We start from the raw sequence: 26,532 nt of genomic DNA on the forward strand, positions 1-26,532 counted from the left end.
ACAATCCTCCCTTTCTTGGGTTTTCATGCAAAAACTATTTTAGAAGAAATTTAAAGGTCAAACCTTTAAGAGCTTTGAACAGAGGAGACTTCAGCTCCCTCGCTTCACAATACGGCTAAAGAAAATTTTTTTAAAAAATTCTGATGAAAGTACTAATATTTTAGAGGTCTCTATTTTTCACTGAATTTAAGTTCCAGAGAGAAACAAAATCGCTATGTTGGAGGAATAGGATAAAAGAAGAAACAGTGAGGAAAGCGTACATATTAACTCTCATGCCTGGGAGAGGCCCCGAGGCCCCGTGTGTGAAGCACATCGCAATGCCGCTTTATGCAGAATGTCGGTAAACTCGGTCCCCAAACCATTTAAAATATTCAACATTGACCTAAACAGGCACAGACAGAAAATGCCAGTCCCTGCAGACATTGATGAATATACACATAGAACACATGGCAGGAAGAACTTGGTGCTTTTCTCCCCCGCAATATTTTATTTGGCACACATTTCAGATTAAATACCCATTCAGTATTCAGCGTCTGAGCAACAGAAAACACATTTCAAAATCAGTCCTAGACAGCAGGAGAAACTCCCTGCAGGAGTTCTAGGAGGTGTGTTCTTCATTTAACAGATGTTTATTGATAATGGAAGGCAGGAAGTTATATGACATGTCTCTAGCTTCAAAGAACTTACATTGCAGTAGAGATCTTGAGGGAAGTCTGGTGATCAGAGAATTTAAGAGAGCTTTTGTATATCTATGTGAGAAAGGTATAAAACCACGAGGAGGAAAGAGAAGATAAGAGTTTGGATTTCAGAATTACCGACTAAAAATAAGTGTCCAGGCAATCTGGAAAAGTCTTGAGGTAGCAACAATCGAACCATTATCTAATCCAGTGTGTCCTAAATGATAGAATGTGTCCCACTGGACTCCTTTGAGAAGCTGATGAAAGTTATGGGCCTGGAAATAGCCATCGACCCTCAAGCTCTTACATAAAATGTCAGGGATTTGGAGTTTGAGTCCATGGGCTTTCGAGTTTAAATCGAATCCAGTTACGTTTACCATGGTTAATGTGTTATAACTATTTATTTACATACCTGTCTTCTCTACAAGAATATAAGCATTTCTAGGACATGATTGCTTTAAGTTTTATCTTTTATTCAAATCCCTCTCTGTTTAGCATTGTACTGTTGTATAGCAGGCCCTAAAAATGTGGACTGTCTGTGGCTTATCTCAATGTTGAGGTGTTAGGTTAATACTGCATCTTCCAAATGTCAACCATTCGAGTAACTTCCTCACAATGTTTGCTGTAGATGTTTACTCCCTGCATTATTACTTATTAACTATAGCAGCATGACAATGATTTTTGGTGATAGAGCACTACATGATATCACATTTCTGAATGACCACGTTACTTTCACTATATCTTCTTTCAGTCTAGCTTACACCAAGGAGAGAGTTCCAGTTTACTTCTGGTGTATCTTTAATACCCCTCTGACATTTGGAGGTCTTATTTTGAAACTAATATAGAGGCTTCTGTAGGCAGTAGTATCTGGATAGAAGTGAATAATATTGCTTTGTTTTTCTTTCATCATGTTTAGTCTTATGAAAAGTGACACTAATTTTCTATTTATAGAAGTAACAAAAATTTTATTTTAACAAAAGAGGTAAAACAAAAAGAGATGATTTAAAGAAAAGCAGATATCTGTTATCTATTGCTGTGTTAACAAACTATCCCAAAACATATTGGCTTAAAGAAACAATGACTTAATTCAAAAAGAGTCATGTACCAAAATGTTCATTGCAGCTCTATTTACAATAGCCCAGAGATGGAAACAACCTAAGTGTCCATCATCGGATGAATGGATAAAGAAGATGTGACACATATATACAATGGAATATTATTCAGCCATAAAAAGAAATGAAACTGAGCTATTTGTAATGAGGTGAATAGACCTACAGAGTGAAGTAAGTCAGAAAGAGAAAGACAAATACCGTATGCTAACACATATATATGGAATTTAAGAAAAAAAAATGTCATGAAGAACCTAGGGGTAAGACAGGAATAAAGACACAGACCTACTAGAGAACGGACTTGAGGATATGGGGAGGGGGAAGGGTGAGCTGCGACAAAGTGAGAGAGGCATGGACATATATACACTACCAAATGTAAGGTAGGTAGCTAGTGGGAAGCAGCCGCATAGCACAGGGAGATCAGCTCAGTGCTTTGTGACCGCCTGGAGGGGTGGGATAGGGAGGGTGGGAGGGAGGGAGACGCAAGAGGGAAGAGATATGGGAACATATGTATATGTATAACTGATTCACTTTGTTATAAAGCAGAAACTAACACATCATTGTAAAGCATTTATACCCCAATAAAAATGTAAAAAAAAAAAACCATAAAAAGAAACAATGACTTTTTAGGATTCTATGGATTGGCTGGGCTCAATAGAAGTAACAAAAATTTTATTTTAACAAAAGAGGTAAAACAAAAAGAGATGATTTAAAGAAAAGCAGATATCTGTTATCTATTTTGTGTTAACAAACTACCCCGAAACATAGTGGCTTAAAGAAACAATGACTTATTAGGATTCTATGGATTGGCTGGGCTCCTCTGTGCAATTCTTTTCCGCATGATGTCTGCTGGGATCATTCTTGAGAGCTTGATCTGGCTTGAGATCTGGCTTGAGAGCTCGACTGGGACTGGAAGGTCCAAGATGGCTTCACTCATGTTTCTGGCAGCCCAGCTGGAGTGACCAGAATGGCTGCAGCTGGCTGAGCCCCTCTCTTTCTGTGTGGTCTCTCATCATTCTGTAGTCTGCCCTGGGCTTTTTTTATATTGTGCATGATCCCAAGACAGTGAAAAAAAAAAAAAGCTGAAGAGCCTCTTAAGGCCTAGACCTGGAAGTCACAAAGCATCCCTCCTGCCCCATTTTATTGGTCAAAGCAAGTGACAGGACAAGTTTAGATTCAAGGGAAGAGAAATAGAGTTTGCATCTTTTTGGGGCACTTGTGTTCAGAGGTGGAAGGGATCTTTGGCAATAATTTTGCAAACAATCTACCCTAAGTGGTAAGTAAGTAAACAATAGGACAAGTTGTAGCTGATATGGCAAGCACTGTGAAGGTGCTACTCATGTGACTGATATTAAGAAGACATTGTATTAACCTAAATATCTAAATAAAATAACCTAAGTATCACCCTAGATAGTCTGCTCATTAACATTTTTCAGTATCTAGTACATACGAAGCACAGTGCTACACACAAAGAGATTAAAGGAAAAAGATAAAACATACAAACTTGCCCTAGAACTGCTTACATTCTAGTGAGGGAGACAGGTGTGTCCCCTCTGAATAAATACTTATAACAAAATAATCACGATGCATATTGCAGTAAAACGTTTAAAATACAGGGTCCTGACATTTTATGTCAAGTTTTGAGTGTATATGGATTTTCTTGGACCCATGACTTTGATCAGATTCTTGAGAAAGTGTGAGACCCTAAAAGGACCTAAAAAGCACTGAGTGAATCAAGGGACACAGTGGTGTGATGCTCAAAGATGGCAGCCAATAACTGTGGTGGGAAGGAAAGAGCTTCACAGCAGTGGTAACACTTACACATGGGAAGGAGGGATGATTGAGGATGAAGAATTGGCACAAGTTGGGAGCCAAGTAGATGTGGCAAGGGAGTGGAGCGGGTGAGATGGGTGGAGGGTAAGAAGGAGGAAAATGGTGCAAGAAGAAAGGAATGTGGGAGTTGGAGAAAGGAGAAGAAGGTTCATTTCAGGATGACTGAATTCTCCAGCTGGGGCAAATGGTAGAAAGGAGGAAGAGGTTTTCTGAGAACATCTTTCCTGAATTCAGTTTTTTCCAAGTTGTAATTGAAGTGCCCATGTGATAAAACTAACCAACAACTGGAAATGCAGATCCTAAACTTACTACCTTGTGTCACGCACCTTGATAGGAATTGAGTATAAAGTAGTAAATATCCTGAGAGGGGTGATGCCCTTGTTCCCATGGAGCTTACATTCTAGTGGGGTTGGGGGAAGGGGGAAGATGGGGAGAGAGGCAATTCGTATGTAAGAGAGTTCAAGTAAGTTTTTACCTAATATTGAGTGCCAAGAATAAAATAAATTGACTTAATGTGATAGAGATGGTTGGGCCACCTAGTTTATCTAGGGTAGTATGGTAGTGGAAGGCAGCTTTAGGAAATACAACTGAAACCTAGGAAGGAGGACTATGCTGTTTTAACTGAATAAGGTAGGAAAATTATACTAGCAGGAGATTAACCTTTGCAATGAAATGTAGTCTCACCCAGAGACCAGATCATTATCAGGGACTCTTCCCCCAAGAGGGGAAGAGGGGACTGCAGGAGGGGAAGTCAGGGACTGCCTCCACCCATAGACATCTGAATCTTCCCCATCTCACGGTAGAACCATGTGGAGTAGATAATGAGAATAACTGAAAACCCACTCAGAAGCCAGGAGAACAGAGGATTGGAACCTCCAGAGAGAGGAGAACTACAGGAGAGAGGGAGAGGATGTATGGAAGATTGGCAAGAGGGAGTTACTCATCAACCACTGATGGGGTGGCCATATGGGGCTCCCAAAAAAGGGATTGAGACCCGCTCCTGTAGTCAGTACCCAGGAAGGAGTTACCTAGTCTAGGGATACCAACCTCAACTCCTCACCACACTTTGAATGTTGTACAGCGTGGATAACATCACTGTATGAGATGCATCACATCACCTGGATTTGAGTGAAGACCGATCGTACAGTCTTCTGGGTTTTGTGGGTGCCGATTTGAGGCAGTGGTAGGACCCGATCCTCCCTCACCACCCACAGTCAGTTGTCTGGGCCCTTGCAATGGGGATGACGGGTTGGATCTCCACAGGCAATTCTACCAGAAAGACTTTGTCTTCTGATCACTCTACTCCATCCACACCAAATTATATTCACTTTTTGAGAAAATTATATTTTTTAGTCACTCATTTCTGAACACATCTTCCCCCACCCCATGAATAATGTGTACAATTAAGTTAACTAAATCAGTCCATGTCAGTGATTCTGACCACATCTACTTTGGCTGGTGCCAGGATGTCCCTCTAGATTTAAGACGAACGAGGATAAATTAGTTCATGATATGTGTTGAAATTATAGGACCCCGTAGAAGAAAACCTTCAGTGATGGGAACATATTATTTTAGAGCTTATAAAGGTTTCAAATATTGGATTGGCAAAAAAGAATTTAAATGATTGGATCTATTATCTTTTATTTTTTCAAACCTTAGTTAAAATATAATTTAAAAACAACAGCCTTTGAGTGTTACTAGCTACTGGGGGTAGAAGAGGCAGCAGTGGTCCAGTTCCTACTTGCCATACCTCTAGACCGCATTCTGAGAGAAGAGGTTTGCATTTGGGAATAATTTTAGCCCATTATTTTTCTGCCATTTCCTGTTATTGCCCTGATTCAACCCATAAACCGGAATGTTACTCAAAATACAAAATATTCTTAGGGAAGAATTACTCCATCAAACACAGGCACTATATAGGACTCTAAAATGCTAAAAAGCTTTAACACATTACAGAAAATTTGAAGAAAAACGTGGGCTTGGTATTCTGGAGCTGCCGTCTTCCTTTATCCCATTTGTTTGTGACCTTGACCCTTTGAATCATGATGTAAACCCATGGAATCAAATCACTGACATGCTTATGATTCCCTAGTCCCATTTGGTAGTTATTAACACTGTAGAGGTGGCAAGGACACTTTCAATACACAGTGCCTCCTGTCAACAGAAAATGGAAACCTTCCGGTAAAGTCCCCAGGGCACTGGCTTTGTCTTAAGTCTACACGCTCTTAAAGTGGGGTTCTGAACTATTCACCCTAAACTCAATATAAGTGAGAGAAAGGTAACAGTGTTGGAATCCTTTGGGTTGGTAACAGAGAATACTACTACTACCACCACCAGTAATAACAGTACAAACGATAGCAATTACCTGGTACTTACTATGTTCTAGGGACTGTTCTAAGTGCATCCCTATGTTAACCAATTTAATCCTTACAAAAGCAATAGATACCATTACTACCCTCCTTTTATAGATGAGGAAACTGAGGCCCAGAGAGGTCACGAATCTGAGAAGTGGGGGAGTGGGGACAGGTGTTGGTACTGGCAGGTGAGTGATACTGATAATAAAAGTGAAGAAGATATAATTTTTCTGTGAGGAGAAGAAAGTCACTTGGGAAAAAGCTGCTCCATCTTTTGAGAGGAGAGAGTGGTGTCCAGCTCCCTGCCCCCGGACTTTGCGGCCCAGGCTCCACACCACCGTGAGAAGGACCAGGATAGAGGCCATGGGACGTTGCTGCTGAGACTCTTCTCGTGCACCACCATGCATCCCAGAATCATAAAATGTTTAAGCTGGAAGGATGGCTGGGGTTGCACTAAACTCCCTCATTTTACAGACAGGGCCCTGAGTTGCCACGCAGACTTAATGTTGAGTTACAGGCACACCTTTCCTTTGGTCCTAGGAAAGCCAACCTTCAGGGGCCAGTTAACTGAGCAGGCATCTGGAGCCCAGTTTTTTGTGTCTTTCTTTACCTCCTGTTCCTGACAGGCAGGAATGACAAGGATAAAGTTTAGGATAAAGGGGAGGAGATTCTACCAGATTTTATGAAGAAACATGTGAATGGGAAGGAGACCTTCAGGCGAGACTTATTTATAGCTCTGTGGAGTATATGGATTCTTGTTTATGGGTATGAGTATTCAGGAACTATGAAGCTTAAATTCTTTTAATGTTCTTAGTAGGTGCACTGGAGGATTCATTATTTTAGTTTTCATATTGATGCTATTAGGAAAAGTCAGATTTCTTCGCAGGAAGTCCTGCTGACCCCTCTTCAGGAGGGCTGCTAACCTGGGCATTCTTTGCTGCTCCACATTTTGGACACGGAATCATCACTGTTACCTGGACCCTTTGGATGTGGACTGATGGATGCCAGTCTGGCAGTTGGAGAGAAGGCACTTTCCATTGCTGCTGTGTTTTACCCCAGCTTCTCACTACTGTGCCTACAAGATCATTCTCTTTTCTACCTCCTAATTGTGCCTCTGGGTCCTTTACGGGAAGGGTGACATTTTTCTCTTGGCAGGCAGTATTATAGTATAGAACTGTCCTTGTCACTCTTTATTGCTTTCAATAACTACGAAATCTCTCACAAGATGTCTAGACCTTCATAAACATATGTTGATGGTCAAGGTCACAGACAATGCACCAGAGGAAGGAAGACAGTGAACACACTATTATAAATACATGTGTAGCTTGAAGATGACCCTTTCAGATGTGGGGATATTCGTTGGCTATAGGAAGGAAGTGATGACATGCAGTAATAATTCTGTTTTACTTAGGGAATTCTCTAGGTGTGTGCTAAATGCTTGCTGTGTTTTATCTGATGGGCATCTTGGCGTGATAGAGGTTTAAACATTTATCATAGTTATTTCATGACAATACATGGTGAATTAAAAGGTAAGAATGGAGCAAAAGTACAGTTTGGATAGTCAAAAGTTGGCATATGATACATAATTTTAACTTAGTAGATCTAAGTGAAACACGTAAGGACAATGTACCTTACATTTTGTCATTCTGAACTCTTAAAAACCAGAGGCGTTGAGGGATCCTTTTTTTTTTTTTTTTTTTTTTTTTTGCGGGTACGCGGGCGTCTCACTGTTGTGGCCTCTCCCGTTGTGGAGCACAGGCTCCGGACGCGCAGGCTCAGCGGCCATGGCTCACGGGCCCAGCCGCTCCGTGGCGTGTGGGATCCTCCCAGATTGGGGCACGAACCCGTGTCTCCTGCATTGGCAGACGGACTCTCAACCACTGCGCCACCAGGGAAGCCCAAGGGACCCTTTTTGGTAAGAAGTCGAAATACTAGTACTGAATCCCATTCCTTGCTTCTTGATCTCTCATTCATACTCAACAGGTATATTTTAACAATGAAACATCTAAAAGGTATATTAGTTTTGTTATCTGGTGCTCAAAAAATGTCCCCAAGGCCTTGGTTTAGACTTGCCGGTGAGTTGTGCTAATGATTTGTGCTTGATAGACCTCAGAACTCCCAGCGTCTAGGGAGAGAGAAAAGCAACAAAAACAGTATCACCATCAAAAGTAACAGCATCAAAAATAATGACAGTAGCATTCACTGGTGGGCATACAAATCAACACCCTGTTTATTAATTCATTAATTAATTTTTGGCTGCATCGGGTCTTCATTGCTGCGTGCGGGCTTTCTCTAGCTGCGGTGAGCAGGGGCTACTCTTCATTGCGGTGCACGGGCTTCTCATTGAGGTGGCTTCTCTTGTTGCGGAGCACGGGCTCTAGGCACGTGGGCTTCAGTAGTTGTGGCACGCAGGCTCAGTACTTGTGGCTCGCGGGCTTAGCTGCTCTGCGGCTTGTGGGATCTTCATGGAACAAGGCTCGAACCCATGTTCCCTGCATTGGCAGGCAAATTCTTAACCACTACGCCACGAGGTAAGTCCCCAGTACCCTGTTTAGACAGGTCTTATAAGCACAGGCAGGGCGGTTAGACCTTGGGTAAGTTAACTAACTCCTCTCAGAATTGCAATTCTTCATCTGTAAAGGAGGAAGTATTATTATTACTTCTAATAATAATTAACACTGCCCTGACATTTTTTCTGAAGATTAAATGAATAATGCATTAAAGCACTTAGCACAGTACCTATTTTATGGTTGCTAGTTATTATCATCATCACCACTGTACCATTTTTCAGATGAAGAAGTGTGGCTCAGAGATTCAAAAAGCTGGGAAATGGAGGGCAGGAATCCAACAGGGAGGCGCCTGACTCCCGACCCTCTGCTGGTCGATGGCCCACCACCATGTTGCCTTAGGAAGTGTTGCTTTGTGGGAAAGGAGTGAGTGGGACTGATGTTTAGCCTTTGGCCAGGAGTCTAGCTGTCACATTGGGAAGCGGGGATAGGGAGCTGGGGAAAAGCAGTTATTTAGAGTCGGGCCTCAGGGATATCAGATTGCTGCCCCTAACTGGCACTCTTTTCTCTGCTGTGTTCCTGCCTTCTCCCAACAGTATTGCCCTTTCCATGTGTCATGGCTGCCTGACTCTAGAAAAATGTTTCGTTAGGTCACTCACGAGGTCCACTTTCTCTGAACTCGCTTAATTCCCTGGATAACTAAAAGAAGGGAAAGGGGAAAACCTACCAGTGAGATATTTCTCCCCTAAGTGACCTGGGTGCTTCGATTGTCTGTGCAACCCTAGACAATTTACTCAGCTTTATTTGTAGCATCTTGTGGGTAAGGCACAGTAAGTGCTCTTCTTGACTAAGAGTCACCACCACAGGTAGAAACATAACATTATAAGCAGTTACTCCAGTCTTCTATCTATGTCGTTCCTTTTCTTCTAAAGAATAAGCATTTATAGTGTGCAACACCCCACCCCTAGCAAAAATTTGGGAGGAGAGATGCTTTTTAAGGTTGAAGATTTCTTTGTGTGGCATCCAATAAATCTTTATTTTGCACTCTTGTCTACTTAAATGTTCTTAGAAAATAAATTTTCTGTAGTATAATCTCCTGGTAGGGATTGGCGAACTCGCTATTCATTGGTATTTAATTGCTTTTCCCTCTGCCATCCTCCCTTGCCTTAGACTTAGCTGTTGGCATGTTTACTTTCTTCTGTTGGAGCAGAGGCTTCTTGCAGACAAGGATGAAGCTTCCTGCTGTTTGTTTGTACCTGGGACAGAGCACTGCTTGGTAAACATCAGAGCACATAAATAGTGGATTGCTGCGGACTAATTTGAGCGTAACCTTCTTGCTGACAAATGAGTGAAAAGGAGAAGGGAACTCGTAGTCTTGGTTCCACAAGACAGAAATAATTTTAGCAAGTTGGGTGCCTTTGGCAGTCATTAATTGACACTGGTACAGGATGTGGAGGGGGTCAAAGGTAGAGGGAAAAGAAGGGAGAGGGCAGAAAGATGCAGAAAGACCTGAAGATGAAAAAGAGGCTAGGATATGGAACATGTTTTACATCACCAATTATTTCTCCCAGTTCCCAATGCCTGTCCTGGGCCAATGTGCTCTGCCATTACTCCAACTACCAATGTCTTCATTTATTTGTTTATTTTTAAAGCTTAATAAAGATAATGTATTCCAAATCAGAAAGAGGTGGGGGCTGAAATGACTTAGCCGGTGACACATTTGTCACTATTTTTCTTCCTTTAGCCAGATCAAGGATTCTGGTATTAGCAGGGAGCTGGAGATGGTAAATCTGACTCTCTGATCTCCCAGGTCCATGGCTGAGGGCCATGTGTTTTCTTTCTAGAGACTTCTCTGAAGAGAAAGGAAGGTACAGGAAAAGAGAGAAGGAAAAATAATGGGCGATGAGTAAAGTTAAGAAGAAACATATTTTAAAAAGTGAAACACCAATTGCAATGGATAGCTTTGATTCTAGATGTAACGGAGAGTACAGGAGCTTCTTCTTCTTCCCAAAGATGAATACGATTTAGTTGGCTTGTTCTGCGTACACCTGGCTATAGGCAGCTGGGGTCCACTGCCAGCATTTCAGAGTCGACTCCATCCTGGACCGCAGGGACGATGAGCAATGCAGCCTTCCCCTCCTGTTCCTAGTGTCTTCCATCTGTGGCACTTTCTGTCACTTAGTTTCCAATTTGCTTGAAATAGTTTTATTTACTCTAAAGTAAGATGGTGCTTATGTTGCCAGTGACGGGCTCTGCAGCTCCATCATCACAAAAAATGCTGTCAGCACAGTATTAGAGAATAAAAAGCTAACAGGTGGAAGTCGGGTAAAGCCAGCAGCTTGCACAGATGGCAGTGCAAAAACCTTAACTTTATTCTTCTTGGGGCGTGCTTTGTATTTCTATACTCTTGCTAATGTGGCACAGAGCTACTATAAGCTAGGCTCTTTTGATCCATACTCGTGGGAGAGGCAACCCTAGAATTTCATTTTAGCAATTTGGTTTCAGCATCTGTTTCATCCTCCCATGAAATCTGTTATCCGCTTTGCTAAGGAGTAACACAATAGGTACTAAAGATCAGTGAACTAGTCCAAAGGCTCCATTCAATAAATGTTTATTGCTTCCCCTTACTGTGTATATAACACTGGGGTTATAAAGATGATAACAGCACAGTTCCTCCTAGCGTAGCCAAGAGAGACAAAGACAAAGGCAGCCTGGGCTGAGGTTGAGACACTGCCTATGCTTCATAATATTTTTGGAAGAAATGAATCAAGTGCTAGATTTCTTGAACTCTACCAACAATCCATTTTGGCAAGACAGGTGGAGATGGAAAGCCAAATGGGCAAATAGGAAGAAGGGGGAAATTTGGTGGTGGCGCTGTGTTATAATTATAGGAGAGTGAAGGGAACTTTTTATATTGAAAACTTTCGTACTTATAGAAAAGTTAGAAAAATAGTACGAGTTCCCATGTACCCTTTACATGGATTTAACAATGGTTAACATTTGGTCACATTCATTTGCACTGTGTGCAGTAGTTTTGAACTATAAAGTGAGTTGCAGACAGGACATTTCACCCCTCAGTTGTTTACGGGCATGATCACACCCTTAAAATAAACAATAATCCCATAATGTCATCTAATATAGAATCCATATTCACATTTCCTTAGTTGTCCCAAATATGTCTTTTGTAGATTTCTTTTCCTCCCCAGTTCACGATTCGATCAAGGTTCACACATTGCGTTTAGTTGTTGTGTCTCTTGGTCTCTTGGGATTTCTATTTTTGTTTTGCTTTGTTCCATGACATTGGATTTTTGAAGAATTTAAGGGGGTTATATTGGAGAATATTCCTTGTGTTGGATTTATCTGCTTATATCTTCATGAATAGATTCAGGTTAAACATTTTTTGGCAAGAATCTCACAGATAGGTGTTGATGTAGTGTAACAACGTTAAACAGAGGGTTCAGGGAATTCATGGGTGTATGTGTATATGTCTATCGGTATTCCACTGGGGGGAAGGGTTTTAGTTTCATCAAACTTTTAAAGATCCTATGAGTCCCCAGAAGTTAAGAATCGGGGTAGAGAAGGAGTAAGTCATTATGAGCAGAAGTTAATAGGTCTTCAGTTTACAGTTAAATCTTCTTAAACCATTAGATATTTTGTGCATTTTTAAACAGTATTTTCACTTGTATTTTTTTTTAAAGTAATGCGATACACGGTAAAACCTTCGAATAATACAAACACATTTCAGACTGAAAAGTGTCCTCCTGACTCCAGTTCTCCAAGTCCGCTGTCCTTCCTGGCAAAGGTAACCTGTATTCCTAGTTTCTTGAGTGTCCCTGCAGATAATCTATATATGTGGATATGTATACTCCTATTTAATTATTTTACACAAGTGGGAGAATTTTGCAGAGGAGGTATGCCATAAGTGAATGTGACTCAAATCAACTGTATATATCTGAAGTGAAAAAAAAGTCCACTGCATATACTTGGAAAAACAACAACAACAATAATAATACCCAAACAAAAGAAACTAAAGCAGGAGGAATCAGTGCTGGTGATCTCACCTGCCATTCCACTCAATGCCTGAGCAGGAAATGGGCACATCAACCCCTGTTCCTTCCGCCGGATTCGCTCTCAGCACCTGCACAGCCTGCGCCCAGGGTGAGGCTGCCTTTTATTCCTATTTTACTATGGCAACAACACTTAACATGACATTTACCCTCTTAACAGATTTGAAAGCGGGCAATACAGTACTGTTAACTGTAGGCACAGTCCTGAACTTGGTCACCGTGCATTACTGAAAATTTATACCTGGTGATAAGCAACTTCTCCTTTCCCCTTCCCCCATGCCCTGGAACTTCCATTCTATTCTCTGAGTTTGACTATTTTAGATACCTCATAGAAATGGAATCATGCAGTATTTGTCCTTCCGTGATTGATTGGCTCATTTCACTTAGTGCAATGTCCTCAAGTTTCATCCATGTTGCAAAATTTCCTTCTCTTTTATGGCTGGGGAGAGGTTGGCTTTTTTTTTTTTTTTTCAAATATTCCCCAAATCTAGTTTATTATTTTTATTTTGATAGATCTAATGCTCCAAATCTAATGCAGTCAGGAAGTTTGTGTAAGTTATTCAAAACCACAGTCAAACATAAACACCAATTGCAAATTACTATCTTAGGAATTAAAAATATAGAGACAAAGGGAGAGTTACAAGTAAATAGTTAGGAAAAAGCAATCAGCATATTTTCATGTACCTGTTAGCCATTTTATGTCTTCTTTGGGAAAATGTCTGTTCAAGTCCTCTGCCTATCTTTTAATTGGATTGTTTGATTTTTTTCGCTATTGAGTTGTATGAGTTCCTTACATGTTTTGGGTATTAACCCTTATCAGATAGATGGTTTGCAAATATTTTCTCCCATTCCATAAGTTGCCTTTTCATTTTGCTGGCTGCTTCTTTTGCTGTGCAGGAACTTTTTAGTTTGATGTAGTCCCACTTGTTTATTTTTGCTTCTGTTGCTTGCACTTTTGCTATAATATCCTAGAGGGGTTGGCTTTTAAGACTGTATCTGTCACGCAACATGGCCCCTAACTGATAGCCAGCTTCATCTGATGTGCAACTGAAGAACTAAAAATGCCTTTCAATGCCATAGGAAACACTTGCTCTGTGCAGGATTTACCAAGAGAGGCTTTGTGAGCCCCCAAACTGACATTGCTCCAAGGGGTCTTCCAGGGACCTTTGGACTGTGCAATTCCAGCCTTACTCACTGACTTGAGAGCAAGTGTAAGGTGGGCTCCCCCCTCCTCCTTCAGCTCTGTGCTTTTTAAAAAGTTAACAGGATATCTTGCTGTTCCACACCAGCATACAGAGACCTGCTTTCTTCTTTTGAATAGCTACATAGTAATTCCATTACACAAATGTATCAGAATTTGTTCAAAACCAGTCCTCTACTGACGAATACTTAGATTGTTTTCAGACTCTTGCTATTACTATTATAATGCTGCAAGGAATAATGTATCTTTTTATAATAATACATTTTGGAGAGCTTGCATGACCAAGTGACCATAGGAGAACAATTAGAATACTTTTGCTATATTTATTGAAAATAAGGACATTGTTTTCTTTTCTGGTTACTTTTCTATTGAAACCATTTTGACCCTAATTCTTATGATTTTTGACTTTTCAAAATTGAGTTTAAAAGATATCAATTACCTTTTTAAAAATCCCAATTAGCATAATTTAAAAATCCACTTAATGGCATTAGGATTTCAAAAGATAGCTTATTATTTCTAGTAGTTAGTGTTTATTCAACAAATATTTCTTGAGTGTTTCTATGTACCAGGGATAATGTTAAGGGTTTGAGATTTTATGCCTGCTAGTATCATTGTAATTCTGCTGAAATTTAAGACTAAGAAGTATTTATTTGATAATTGCTTATTTATTCCATTAAGTTTATAACAAGACATTTCTATACCGGTGAAGAAGAAAGGAGGGGGAAAGTAACATATTGATATTTGTATTAAAAATTGTATTTTAAGCTATTTCCAAGGTAGCAGCTGTAGAAACTGGTTTCTTTCTTTCCTTTTAAAAAAAATGACTATATTGAATATTATGGCTTAACGTCAAATGGTTTTGGAAGATTTGAGTGTCCTAGATTCTAGGATGAAGTTTTCAAAATATACCACATTATAAACTATTTTCTGTTCAGTGGTATAGCTAATCACAGATTAAGGCTGGAAATCTAATACACATAAATGGATACCAGATATTTAAATGCAATTGATATGTGCTTCCCTTAACTTTATAGAGCAGATAATTAGAGTCTTCATTTACTCAAATAATGTCTATGTATTAAAATTATTTTATTTTAAAGTTTTTGAATGGGTTATACACGCATCTGATATAAAATTTAAAACTGGTACAAAAGGCATCTAATTCTGTTCCACAGAGCCAACCAATATAGCCAGTTTCTTCTGAGATGTTCAGGGCAGACCCTGACAATTATATGTTTGCCTTTCTCCCTTCCTCCATCCCTTCCGTCCATCTCTCCCATCAGTTTTAATAATTGGTATGATCAATCCTTCCTCATTCTTCTTTTTATTTTTCCCTAGATGCTTTTTCCTGGCTCTTATTGCTTATTTCATTTTATATAGGAACTTAAAAATCAACTTGACTAGTTTGAAAAAAATCCTACTAACAATTTTGGGAGTGGGAGGCCCAATATTCATAAATTAACTTCTGAAAGAATTGACATCTTAAGATGCTGAGTCTTTTAAACCAAAAACATGATATGTCTTTCCATTTGTTTGAGTCTTTTAAAAAATAACTATCGAGTTTATCTTGAGGAATTTTAACCTTTTTGGGTTTTTTTTGGTAAATAGAGTGATTTCTTCTACTAGATCTTCCAGATGTTGTTTGTATGTGTGAAGACTATTGATTTTTCCATATTATGTTTTTCATCATACTGGAACCTTCGTTGTTTGTAATAGTTTTTCAGCTGATTCTCTTGAGTTCTCCAGCTAAACAAATATTTTATCTATACATACTTTCAGAACAATATTAAATTATGGTGATGTTAAGTTGTATGGCTAGTGACAACTTATTTCTGTGCACATTTTCAAATAAAGTCTCTCTGGCTAACTACTTAATTGAAAAGCAATATAAACTGTTAAATATGAAGACAAAACAAAACATCCAAACTTACAGTCACCACAAAAACAAAACCAACGACCAACCAACAAAAACTGTTCTCACTTGCAATTGCCCACGAATCAGACTTATCTCAATTTAGTGAAAACAAAACAACAAAATGAAATTTTGAGATACTGAGGTTAAGATTTGTATCACTATCATGAATAACCTCCAATTTCAATTTTTTTGTGTTCCTTAAAATTCACCATTTTCATTTATTAATCTAATAATAAAAACATGTAACAGGGCTTCCCTGGTGGCACAGTGGTTGAGAGTCCGCCTGCCGATGCAGGGGACACGGGTTCGTGACCCGGTCCGGGAAGATCCCACATGCCGCGGAGCGGCTGGGACCGTGAGCCATGGCCGCTGAGCCTGCGCGTCCGGAGTCTGTGCTCCGCAACGGGAGAGGCCACAACAGTGAGAGGCCCGCGTACCGCAAAAAAAACAAAACAACAAAACAACAACAACAAAAACATGTAACAAATTTGAACCAATGAAATATTCTAATAACATATTGCTTTTATTATCTGTTGCTTATGTTGTAGAGCCACATGAGATTTCATTTGCAAACTGAGTTTAGTTGACAAGAAAAATGGGAAATACTGGAATTACTTCTCTTGCCTCTCACTTTACTGGCATAGAGCTTATCATGGTGGACCCAGTGTCAGTAGGTCAATGACCCTACAGTCTCCGTCTTTTGTGCTGGAAATAACTGCAGAGAGGGAATCTTAGACTCCTAGGAGTGAAATTCTTAACAATCCCAATTGTTTGCTTACCTGCAATGTAGGAATTGTTAAGATAAAGCAGGGTGGAACTTGACCTACCCAGGCATATCTTTCATTTGAATATGAAGGAAATGATTCATTGACTCTCAACCAGAAAGACCTTGCCTGGAAAACACAGCTCAGTATTGTGTAATCAAGCATTTGAAAACAAAGTGTACGAGAAAATAATTTGGGAATCAATTCCCATCCCTTTCTCTTATTAGTTTAACTATTTGTTTGCGTTAATAGTAGAAACCGCCAATGTGTTTTGTTTTGCAGTTTATTAAGTGTATTCGCAGTAAACTTGTGAGGTGGTGAGGTAGGTATCATCACTCATTTTACAAGTGAGGAAAGTAAAGCTCACACTTGGCCCAGGGTTGCGTGGGCAGAAAGTGGCAGAGCCAGGAATTACTAAATCTAGGTCTGCCTTGGAGGTGGGAGGGCATGGATTATATAACTACATCTTCTAGAAACTTCTATTATGCTTCAATGGAATAAGCATAATAGTCATTTTGCAGTGTTGGTATAAAAATGAAATGAGAAAATGTAAGTAAAACATCTAGGTCAGTATTTAACATATGCCTGGTTTCGGTACATATTTATTTCATTTACTTTTTAGCTCTTTACTCTCAGTGCCATGTTTATAGTTCTATAGCTATGGCCTTCATCAGCATATTAAAATTTCCACTGCCTAATTCCCATATACGATAATAGTAAATTAGGGTATTACTATGTTGAATCCTCCATATAATACTTTTCCAGGAATTAACTTACAGCAAGTTTCTTTTGGTATTTTAGTTACTAACGTCTTCCCCCACTTTGAGGCAAAGGGCCAAGAGTATTTTGAGGGGATTAAGATGAACTTACAATTTATTGAATCGGGCCATTAAACAAGAGTTAGAGTGAAGTTACAATACAAAGTGACACATCTAAAAAAGTGTCTAAAAAACTGTCACATCTAAAGTGACACATTAAAAAAAGTGGGCGTAAACAAAATCATAAAAATCCATTTATCTGCCAACACATTTATGTAAGAGATTACACTACTGGTCAGGAATTTCCTGCTGTATGTCATTTTTTTTTTTTTTTTTGGAACTTTTCAATAGCTTGTAATGGGCTGTCGTGCTTCCTCTCCAGGCTTGGCTCTTATCACTGCCACTCAGATATTCCTTCCTACTCAGTTTGGAATGTTCTGTGACACTTATGAGTGAGTGCATCTATTTTTTAACGATTAGAATGTTGAGTTATATCACAGGAGACTCATCATTTCTGCTTCCGCACACACAGGGCTGTGGTAAGAATTTACTCTTCAAGCATACATTTATTATTTGAACCTCCAGGAAAAGGATGCCATAAAATCAAAAGCCACATGTGAATTTTATAAGAAATAATTTCCTACTAAAATAATAGGCAAAGGTAGCAATTAAGAAAATTTTCTGGGCAAGTGAGGAAACACATTGGAGTGTTTCTAATTATGTAGAAAAGACCAAGTAAAAGGGACAGCACTGTGGAGAGAATATTTGATGTGAAGCAGAAAACCAGAGCTTGAGACCGGGCTCTGCCACCTACGATATGAGCACGTGCAAGACACTTAGGGCTGCCCAGTCTCATTTCCTTCAGCTGTAGAAATGTGTACCGTATCATTGCTCTTAATCCCTGATTTATTTTATTAGGACAAATGAAACTCCTCAGAAAATCTTAGTTTACAAATGTGGTGTAAAACTACTCAGGCAACCTTATTTCAACGTGGTTGGATATACAAATTAAATCTGTAGCTATTTCAATGTTTGTACAAGTAATTGGCAAATAGAAAGTAATATAAAAGAAATAAGTAAATGTAATGTTCTCTAACTTTCAATGGAGAAACATGGTTTTATGTTTTATCTTAAAAAAATAGATTCACCAGTAGCCGACTCAGTGAATTACTTAGGCCCCTAAAGCTCAACCAACTTCAATCTTCTTTTCTATTTATCAATTCTGCATCAACAGTCTGCCAGCAAAGAGAAAAAAATTAATATTTTCTCAATATGACTTTTACGTCAGTGGTATCCAACTGATGTCAATTGTATCAAATCAGATATTTGGATCATATCAGATAAATTGATACCTAAGTTAAAATTTCAGGTATATTATACAGGCATAAATATTAAAAAAAGTTTTAATGACTTTTCTTCTTGACTCTAAAAATGGGGTTAACTTCAGCAGTTAAAACGTTGGTAAATACAGGGACTGTATTGGAAAACTTCACTGTGCTAATAGATAAAAGGAGAACATGAACTAGAGACATATATGTTTGGAAAAGGGATGGCAAAATTTTCGATGGCAGAATTTTCACTATCTGTGGGTTACATGATTGTCTACTTGGTAAAACTAGAAAATCAGTTGCAGTAATCTCAGAAACAGTAAGAGAATTTAGTAAGAAGACAGGTTAAAATTAAGTACACAAAACTCAATAGCTTTTTTGTGTATCAAACATTACCAGTTGAAAAATATAAGGGAAAAAAGAATTCCATTCTCACTAGAACATAAAGTCCATGAGGGCAGAGAACAATTTTTGTTCATTGCTGCATTCCCAGCTCCTAGAACACTGCCTGGCACATGGGAGACAACAAGAAACATTTATTGAATAAGTGAATGAATAATGACAAAAACATCACAGAATGACTAGGAACAATGTTAATATGAAATTCATTAGGCCTTTACAAAGAAAATCATTAAACTACACTGAGGGACATAAAAGAAGACTTGAAAAAATAAAGAAATAACTGGATCTTACTTGGAAGTATTCAAGGCTGTACAGTTGTCAATTCTTCCTAAAATAATCTGTTTATTCAACATTAGGCCAGTCAACCTGGTCAACTCAATACTCTATTTCATGGAAGAATGGTTGTATAAAAAGAACTAGTGAATTCTCAGAAAAGGGGTAATGGTTGTATGTAGTATGTTTCTGTCAACCGGATAGTCTTTCATTCAACAAATTTTTTTGAGAATCAATTCTGTGCTTGGCAGTGTTCCAGGCACAAAAGTGAATACAAGAGAATAAAATCCTTGTTCTTGTGAAACATCATTGCGTGGAACTTAGTTTAGAGATACAGGCAATATGCAAATGACTAAGTAAAATACATAGGATGTCAGATGGTGATGTGTGCTAAGAAGAAGAATAAAGCAGAGACTCCACAGTGGTGGGGTGCAGGGCAGGGGTGAGGGTAGAGGGAAGCTGCAGTTGTAAATAGGGTGCTTGGGAAGAATCTCACAGAAAAGGTGGTATTTGAGTAAATACCTGCAGGAGGTGAGTCATGAGATTATCTGAGATATTAAAATCTACAGTAATTAAAACAGTGTGGTCTTAGCTTCAAAGAGCCACGGAAAAAAAATGAAACAAAGTACTGAGTTCAGGAATTTGCCCAAATATGTATGAAGATTTAGTGTGTGATAAAGTGGCTAAAAAGGATCAACTGTTTATAAACGGTACTAGAATAACTTGCAAGCCATTTGGAAAAAAATAAGTTGACATTCTACCTTATACAGACAAAAATTACAAATGGATAAAAGACTTCAGTGTTGAAAAACATACATTAAGCTGCTAGATGAATATTTAAGTAAATTTTTTTAATGCTCTTTGACTAGAGAAAGCCTGCTAAAACACGATCACAAGGTCAGAAAACAAAATAGAAGGTCCACAGCGTTCACCATATAAAAGTTTAGTGTGGCAAAAACGAAACAGAATAAGCCAAAAAATTCAAAATCCCCACCCACAAAAGTTACATGTTTTTTTGAAAAAGAACACACATCACAGAAACACTGAATTTCCTTATTTTCTTTTGTTCTTCCTTCCTGAAATTAGTATATACATTTAATGTGATAATGTTTCTTTCCCCTTGCTCTTAGGAGTGCTTAAAGTGGTAGTACATATTCTAATAAACTGCCTATTGGAAAGCAGAAATGAGGTATATAAAGAGTTTTAGAAAGCAAAAATATTTTTTTGCATACTCCAACAGCAAAAGTAAAAAGAAAATGAACACAATTCACGAAGAAAGAGTTCGAAATATCCAATAAAAGTGAAAAGATGTTTAACTTCTTGAGTAATCAAAGAATCAAAGAAAGGTAAGCTGAAACACATTGAGATGAAATTTGTAAGCTGTTGGGTTGGTAAGGTTGAGGAGGATTAATTATGAGAGAAAAAGGGGAAACAGCATTCTCATTTACTCCTAATGGGAGAGTAAATTTGTATAGTCTTCCTTCAGAACTAAATATGTTCATGCCTTATAAATTTTCTTAGATTTTTTTTGCCCAGATATAATTAAACAAGTGATCAAAGACATATGTATGATGATGTTTATCTCAGCATCATTTGCAACAGTAAAAAATTGGAAATGCCCTTGATGTCTATTAATAGACGAATGGTTAAATAAGCTACAGTATATACAGAGCATAGAATACTATGCAATTATTATTTATTTATATGGAAAGACGTCTATAATAAATTTTTGATTAAAAAGCAGACTACAGGGCTTCCCTGGTGGCGCAGTGGTTGAGAATCTGCCTGCTAATGCAGGGGACGTGGGTTCGAGCCCTGGTCTGGGAGGATCCCACATGCCACGGAGCAACTGGGCCGGTGAGCCACAACTACTGAGCCTGCGCGTCTGGAGCCTGTGCTCCGCAACAAGAGAGGCCACGTTAGTGAGAGGCCCGCGCACCGCGATGAAGAGGGGCCCCCGCTCGCCGCAACTAGAGAAAGCCCTCGCACAGAAATGAAGACCCAACACAGCCGAAATAAATAAGTAAATTAATAAATTCCTAACCCCCCCCCCCCCAAAAAAAACAAAGCAGACTACAACAGTCATTTTAGAAGACAGTTTGGCAGGTTTTTACAAAGCTAAACATGGGCTTATCATATGACCCGGCAATCACACGTCTGGGTATCTATCCAAAGGAGTTGAAAACTTACGTCTGCATAAAAACCTACACATGCCTATCTATAGCAGTATTATTCATAGTCGCCAAAAAAATGGAAGCAGCCAAGATGTCTTTCAGTAGATGAATAGATACGTTAACTGTAGTATATCCAGACAATGGAATATTATTCAGCAATTTAAATAAAAAGAGCTATCACGTCTTAAAAAAGACAGGAAAGACACAGAGGAAACTTTAATGCATATTGCTAAATGAAAGAAACTAATCTGAAAAGCTACATGCTGTATGATTTCATCTATATGACATTCTGAAAAAGGCAAAACCGTGGAGACAGAAAAGATCAGTGGTTGCTGGGGGCTGTGGGAAAAGTGAGGGAGAGATGAATTGGTGGAGCACGGGGGACTCTTAGGATAGTGAAACTATTCTGTATGATACTCTAATGGTGGATTCATGACACTATGCATTTGGTAAAACCATAAAAGAGTGAATCCTAATGTAAACTTCAGTTAATAATAATATATCAATGTTGTTTCATCAGTTGTAACAAATATACCACACCAATGCAAGATGTTAATTGCAGGGGGAATGGGTGTGTGTGGGGAGGAATGAGTGTATATGAACTCTCTGTACTTTCCGTGCATTGTTTCTGTAAACCTAAAATTGCTCTAATAAAGTCTGTTAGTTTAAAAGAAAACAGACTATGAAGAACAGGTAAGTTTGATTCTCTTTTTGTAGTGTGTGTGTGTGTGTGTGTGTGTGTGTGTGTAGGGGAACATGTAGAAATAAACTCAGAAGGACTGCATCAAAATGTTAACAGTGGTGTCTGCCATTGGGAGGTTTTCTAGTGATTGTTGCTTTTTAATTGGTGTCTTTCTGTACTACCTAAATATTTTACAGTTGTTTTTATAATCAGGAATAAAAAAGTATTTTTGTTTTGAAGAAAAATAAGATAACAGCAACAAACTAGAAAAGGAAAACTGACAACAAAAGGAAAGGAAAATTAAAAGTAAGATAAAAATAATCCATAATCCCACCACCTAGAGATAACCACTATTAGGGTTTGGTATATATGCTTTCAGGCTATAATAAAATATGTACTATGTGAATATATACATATTACATGTAATTTTACAACACAATTATACTTTTCATATAATTTTGTTCCTTTTGTGTTAAGCTTACTTTATTAGTGTTAACATTTACCACGTTCTTAAAAATCTTTTGAAAGCATCACTTTAGAACATGTTGCATAGTATTCCATCCTAGGATATACAATCACTTACTGAATACTTAGAGTATTTCCCCCCAATATTTTGATGTTATAAATAACACTGTGGATTAACATCATTATATAAAGAGTTTGTATTATGTCCTTCTTATTTCAGGACCAAGAATATTTCTAAGGTGATTCATAAGGATCAGTTCAAATAAATGGCAAACAAGGTAACTAAGTCTTTAAGATGGGAAGGGATATGAAGAAACCGTTTTATCCCATCCCTGTTTGCATGGAAGCATTGCCACCAACCAGTTTAGGGCCACATTTTCCTTCTAACCTTAAATTTTTCCAAATGTACATGACACCTTTATGAAAAGAATCCAAAAATGGAAATCTGAACTTATATACGTTAGAAGTGGATATTTGATTTACAAAAATATGTGATCACAGTTCAGTCAAGATACCAAATTATTTTAGAATGGTGATATTTAATTTGGGGGGTGGGGCGTGAAAGAAGAGAGGAACAAAAGGTCCTTTGGAGAAACTCATGAAAACTATAGCCCCTCCACCCAAAAAAAAAGTCCACGTGCAGATATACTCATAGTTTTGTATACCCTGTTGGCAGTGACGATGGTCCATCAGTGTTTCTCAGGTTAAGACCCTATACTGTAGCATTTGAACATGACTCAGGACTTCGGTTCACTCAAGCATTTCAAACAAAATTACTTGTGTTTTAGAGAATATTTTACAAAATTCTTTCCTATTTAAAGTTTCATTCAAGCACCCCAACCTTCTGAAATAAATAAGGGACATAATGTTTATTCTAATTTTAATAGCTGAGAAGATTAAGGGCTCAACTCGAGGTTAAATGATTTGTTCAAGGCCTCCCTGTCACAGAGGGTTTGCTCCAGGGCTCAGGTCTGTTCTTTTGACTTTGATTCTGTTTTTCCTCTGTTCTGATGGGCCACTCTACTGTACAGGCTTGGGGCTCTCTAGAGTTTAGTAGAATAGTATTTAACAGGGCCTTTGTAGTCTCTGATTTGGTGTCACTATAGCACAATATTTTTATCTAAATGGAATAGGTACTCAATCATGGTTTGTTGATAATATTTAAATCTCATTTAGCAGCAAATTCTGGTGTGTTACATACTGTCATACTTACCTACCCAGCTCTACGCAGAGTCAAGATTTTGGTAATTATCTGGTTATTTTGTCGAGGCAGGTACCTGGTAATTGATGTTTTAAAGCATCAGTTTTCCTCCCTGAATTACTGGACGGTGAAATCATGGAAAATTAAACAGTAGCAAACATAAGACGTACATATTTGGAGATAGTTAGATTTTTAAATAGTTTTACTATTGAGGTATTTTTCTTGTCAAATATTATTTATGAAGAATGTTAAGGGCAACCAGAGAGGAAAAATGCCACAGAGAACAATTCCCTTGGGTTGAGTCTAGGAGGTTCATGTTGAATATTAGCTACCTCTTATCAGCAACACCATTTCTTCTTTTAGTAAAACAAAGCAAGATTTCTTTTTATACATTTGACCTATTTGAGTTATTTATTGGTATCAGAGAGGTCATCCCTGATGTATGTTTATTCATATCTTTTCAGAGTACACGGTACAAAGTTCAAAGTACAAACTTCTTTTGGTACTGAAGGAATTGTCTACAGAAACCTATGGCTTGAGGGTATTCCCTTTAAAGATAATTTTATTGATCATTGTGGATTGGGGGATTAACTGAGTCTGTGCCTAGAGGCCAATTTGGAGGAGGGGACGAAAGGGATGGAATATAATGTGAATAGGGTACAAGTGGAGGAGGGCAGGTGGGCTGTTTGGAAATTGGGGCACGAGAGCAGCTCGAAGGGTGTGAACGCTGCTCCTGAGGTTTCCTGTGCTTTTCCTGCTCTGCGCTAAGTGCTTTGCATACATCTTCTCATTATTCTCCTTAACAAGACTGTGAGGGGGCAGATATTATTATCTGTATTTAAAAATGAGGAAACTGGGGCTTCCCTGGTGGCGCAGTGGTTGAGAGTCCGCCTGCCGATGCAGGGGACACGGGTTCGTGCCCCGGTCCGGGAAGATCCCACATGCCGCGGAGCGGCTGGGCCCGTGAGCCATGGCCGCTGAGCCTGCGCGTCCGGAGCCTGTGCTCCGGAATGGGAGAGGCCACAATAGTGAGAGGCCCGCGTACCGCAAAAAAAAAAAAAAAAAAAAAAAAATGGGGAAACTGGCTCAGAGAGATTTAAGTAAATAACCCAAGTTGTCGCAGTTGGTAAACAGGAGAGTCGGGATTCCAACTCAGGGATGTTTGGACTCCAAGCCTACGTGTGGTACCATGATGCATATGCCCGTCAAGGAACCTGACATTACAGTAATTTCCCCCAATTTGGCTTTGGTGAACTGCCCAGAATTTTTTTTAACACAAGCGGCACATGCTTCAGTTTATTTTTATTCAAAGATAAGAGTCTGTAGAGAGATGTAGGTGCTTTTGTGGCTTGTTGGAGTTTATTCTGTATTTAGCCCTTGTGTGCATCAGAACGACATTATGAGTTGAAAATAGACTCCTTAATTCCTGTGTAGGGTTGGGAAAATGTACTCTGTAAATTTCTAATTTCTCTTTTTCTTGGAGTGGGGTAATTTGCATTTATCTCTATTCGTATGTTTTTGGCAGTAACCAAAGTCTTCAAGTATTTGACATCGGTGAGTTACTGCATATGATTTTCTGTATTGTATGGGAGAAAAAAAGTGGTCTGGGGGACAGATGAGGGGAACAGGACAGAAATGGACTTGTCCTCTCTGAACTTTCCTCCTAATGGGAAGAGGCAGAAAATAAATAGTTAAGCAAATAAAGAAACACAATAACAGGCCAAGAAAACCATTATTTAAGAGTCCTTGGGAGGACTCTCTAATGAATGGATAAGAATGATGGTTAACTTATATCTGTTTCAAGGAAGAGAAGTAATGTTTATTGAGTACTTCAGTTTCAGCCAGCTTATCTGTATTATTTCATTTAAATCTTATAATAACCCTGTGAGTAGGTCCTTGTGAGTAGGTCCATAGATGAGAAAATTTGAAGGTCACAGCAATCAACTAACTCCCATTATCCAGCTGGCATATTGAAGAGTGGACTTAATTCTAACCTCCTATTTCTTCCTTATTCCTAACAATCTCTCTCTCTCTTTTTTAAAATTTATTTATTTTATTTATTTATTTTTGGCTGCATTGGGTCTTAGTTGCTGCGCATGGGCTTTCTCTAGTTGCAGCGAGTGGGGGGCTACTCTTCGTTGTGGTGTGCAGTCTTCTCACTGCGGTGGCTTCTCTTGTTGTGGAGCACAGGGTCTAGGCACACGGGCTTAGTTGCTCCACGGCATGTTGGATCTTCCCGGACCAGGGCCCGAACCTGGGTCCCCTGCATTGGCAGGTGGATTCTTAACCACTGTGCCACCAGGGAAGCCCCTAACAATCTCTTTTTAAGTAGGAAAACCATGTATCTTTCTGTCTACCCTCATCTCTACACATCCTCTGCTATGCTATTTTTTAGGTGATAAATTATTTTAGAATAAAGTTACATTTCAGCTTTCCCTTCCCCGTAAGGGCAGTACTCTTTAGTAAGCAAAGCACTGAACTTAAGTTCTGGAGAATTACCTTCAAACCACAGTTCTGCTACTTGAGAGCTGTGTGATTTCTGGCAAGTCACTCAACCTCACTGAGCCTCTGTTTTCAGGTTTGACGATCTCAAATTTTGAATGAGTGGGGTATGGCTTAATGAATATTACTACACTTTGCACACTGATATTGCATGCTGATATGAATTCTCTCCCTGGTGATGTGCACAAGGGTTTGTATAACTCAGGTCATTCCTCAGGGTGGTGGCTCAGAGCCCTTGGAGAACTAAAGACCTGAATCCCTGGGTCTGTGGAAGGATCTCCCTTTCCTCTGATTCTCACTCTTGGTAATTTTTCAGGCTG

This window comes from Monodon monoceros, unplaced genomic scaffold, assembly GCF_005190385.1.
Source record: "Monodon monoceros isolate NGI ecotype Baffin Bay Population unplaced genomic scaffold, NGI_Narwhal_1 Super_Scaffold_6, whole genome shotgun sequence".
NCBI lineage: Eukaryota > Metazoa > Chordata > Mammalia > Artiodactyla > Monodontidae > Monodon > Monodon monoceros.